The sequence below is a fragment of the Lepus europaeus genome, chromosome 20 (assembly GCF_033115175.1).
Source record: "Lepus europaeus isolate LE1 chromosome 20, mLepTim1.pri, whole genome shotgun sequence".
Lineage (NCBI taxonomy): Eukaryota > Metazoa > Chordata > Mammalia > Lagomorpha > Leporidae > Lepus > Lepus europaeus.
Window position 1 is genome coordinate 21,932,013 of NC_084846.1, and position 3,553 is coordinate 21,935,565.

The window sequence follows — 3,553 nt, forward strand, 5'->3', positions numbered from 1 at the left end:
ACTGTTTTATATGGCACAAAACTAACCACAAATATACCCCAAATTCTAACTCTCAACAACCATATATTCACTAATGCAAGCAGATAGTTGGAATTTTAAAAATATGAAGTTGATGTTATTACAAATTTTAGATACACATATTAGAACATTATTTTACTTGGACCCATTAAAAAAGTATTAATTTCAGCAAATTTGGAATACTGGTAGTGTAAAAGTCTTAAACTAACTTCAAAGCTAACAAATCAAAGGCACAGTTTTAACACACTTAAAATCATTGGTGTTCACAGGACATTAGGAGATGCTTATAAATAAAGTGCTACGAACCTAGGTTTGAAACTCTCTAGAAGTAACATAGTCAGGAATGGAGCCCTGATTAGTATAACCCACCAGTTGCTAAAAACTAAGATCTATTTTACACAAGAAAACCCAATACTCATGTAATTCTATCATAAAATCTAACTTCCAAACCTTAAGAATGACTGATGAGGGGCTGGCACTGTGGTGCAGCAGGTTAACGTCCTCGCCTAAAGCACCGGCATCCCATATGGGCACCGGTTCAAGCCCCAGCTGCTCCTCTTCCCATCCAGCTCTCTGCTGTTGCCTGGGAAAGCAGTAGTAGATGGCCGAGGTCCTTGGGCCCCTGCACCCGCATGGGAGACCTGGAGGAAACCCCTGGCTCATATATATCTGCCTCTCCTCTCTCTGTGTAACTCTGACTTTCAAATAAATAAATAAATCTAAAAAAAAAAAAAAAACAAAGGAATGACTGATGAGCACAGTTTCCAGATCTGAGTAAAAACAAGCAGGAAACCAAAGGAGGTATGGAATTGAGGAAAAAGTGTCCTTGTAACACAGATTATGCTACAGGAAATTATTATTCATGGCTCAAAATTTGGGTCTCTCAAAGCTTTCACTCCAAATTAACTGAAATGATTTAACAAGTGATAATATGCTATTTTCACTTATAAACTGCTCATTTCCAGGATTTGTCAAAAGGAGGCAACTCTTGTCTATCACAGTCCAAGAACCTACTTTCCAATGCTCCTCTCTGTAAACAGTAACAAATCCTGAACCATAAGTTACAGAAATTAATCACATGAGTGCAAAAAGTCCCTGGAGGAAAGTAGTCCACCTAACAATTACAAATATAAGGAACCGCTTTATGAAGTTTCATTACGATGAAGATGATTTCCTCTTTGTTCAAACTTCGCACAAATGAAGAAGTTTTCTTTACTGCAAGAAACATACTGTAAGTAACAATGCATTTTTAGGCATAAATAAGTATTTATGTCTGGTTCCAGTGTGGTCAGGTTAATATATAAATACTTTGGAAACACAGAAGTTCACATTAGTGGAAAAATCCCAGCTTCTCACGCAACCACTCTTCAGTTAGATCTTCAGTATTTCTTATTTCAAATACCTTGGTCAGCTCAGCTGTCTGCACTAGCTTATTCCTACTTCCCGCATACATCACCTGCTGCTCAGGCTTACATCCAACAAGACCGGAGTAAATAAAGCATGGAGGATGCAACACTCTTCATCATCATGTTGATATTTGTAACTATACACAATGAAGCAAGGCTGTCGCTCAGGTAGCTCATCCTTAAGTTCATCCGGAGAAATGCCCTCAAGTTCCTCATCCAGTACCACCAAGCATTTCTCTTTCTCAATCCTCATTATAATGGCAGCATCAATTGTTTCTTTGTGAAAATGAAACTTTCTCAGCTTTTGCACTAAATCTTCAGCCACATCACAAAGCATCAAAGACTCACTCATTTTCCTTCCGGCCATCAGCAGCCCATAGCCTTCTCTAGGTCCCTTTAAGAATGGCACGGTGGCTGCCTCCCTTCCTGCCCCAGCACCAGACATTCCAACAGCACCCATTTCGTGTGCCACAACAGTCTTCTAAAAACCATCACCCCTGCCCATCCTCCCTGTGCTCAGTAATACTCATTCCTATTTTTATCTACACCCAGGAAACAGCACTTAGATCCTAAATAAACTCAACTCCAGCTTCAGCTTCAGGAAGGCCCCTGCTGTTGTCCTCACTCTCCTAGCCCCGTTGGGGGTGGGAAGTGCAGCCCTAGGTGCCATCTCCACACTCCCTAAACCAACTGGCCTAACAGACACTGGCTTGGAAGCCTCCACCAGGCTGCATCCACCTTACAAGAACAAACTCCCTGGCATCCTAGTCCCGCAAATCACCAAAGCACTAGATCTCCTGACAGCACAATAGGTCAGAACCTGTCTTTTCCTGGGAGAAGAGTGCAGTTATTACACTAATCAATTCAGAGTGGTAACCAACTCCCTAGATAAAATCAACAACAGGCTACTGCCTCCCGCAGAGAGCTGAAACCAATGAAACAAGGGCTGGACTGCACTGAGACAGGGTCATGGTTAGCTCCTTTTCTCTGGCCAGTCACAGTCATTCTTATGGCCCTGCTATTCAGACCCATCCCTATTTAATTGGTTCCAAATTTTTTTACAGAATCGCATCAAAGCCATCTTTCAAGACCAGGTTAAGAACATGATGCTACTCCACCACTTCAACCAAGGATACCAACCCCTTCACCCAAAATCCAAAGGTGATTCCAAACTCTAGAGGAGCCCCATCCTGCCACCCATGCTCAGCCAGAGGTAGCCAGATACAGCCGATGTCCCTCTTCCTTTTTCTGCCTCTAGGGTCTAGAATAAAGGACAATAAGGCTGACAAGATGTCGTCTTCCCTCACTTCCTCCCTCCTTGTCGGAACATGCCGTTCCATGTCTCACGGCATTTCTACGTTCCCAATTACATGCCCCCCTTTCCAGAAAAGTACTACAGGTGAGTGGAATTTTAAAACAAGCTCCATCAAAGATCTCCTCTGAGATCTTTGACTGGGTAAAACACCTTCCTAAGGCCCTATGAAGAATTAGATCATTTTGCCAGAATCTGTTCATACTCAATTTGAAAATCTCTAGGGGAAAGCTCTTCTCACACCACACTTCTTCCCCTCCATAACTTTAAAGCCATCCCTTCGCCTCTTACCTTCCCTCTTCATGAGGAATGAAATGTGTTCTTACTTACAGACCTATGCAGGTACACATCTACCAAAACCACACCCTCTACCTTCTGACTGTACTCCTACCTTTCAACCCAAAGACTGAGTCTGTCTGAAACAAAATGAGGCGGCCTTATGGCCAAAATAGAACAGACTCTAACGAAGTGCTATTGACCACCACCAACTCTGCTAAACTCAGGAGACACCCACACGGTACATTTCACTCCATTACAATTAGTAACACCTCTGCTGCACAAGGTCCCACAATTCTCAGGTGGACACGGCTCCCTACTACTGCAAAAACCATCTCTGCATGCCCCTGCCACTTCTACAGATTCCTCCAAGTAATTCTAAAAGAAAGGCAGGGCTATCCAACTCTACCAGACCACTCTTCCAGCTCCTGGACCCTCAGCTCCAGGGCGAGCTCTAGGAATTCACCATACTCAGATACCCTTTTTCATCCACTGTTTATATCTCTTATTTAAAGCACTGTACCCCGTTGCTATCTTTTGT

At 42.8% G+C, this 3,553-nt stretch overlaps 1 pseudogene; it reads right to left on the reverse strand.

The window, feature by feature from the left end:
- Nucleotides 1-1,267: 1,267 nt before the first annotated feature.
- On the reverse strand, nucleotides 1,268-1,776 carry LOC133749823 (glia maturation factor beta-like; annotated as a pseudogene).
- Nucleotides 1,777-3,553: the final 1,777 nt, after the last annotated feature.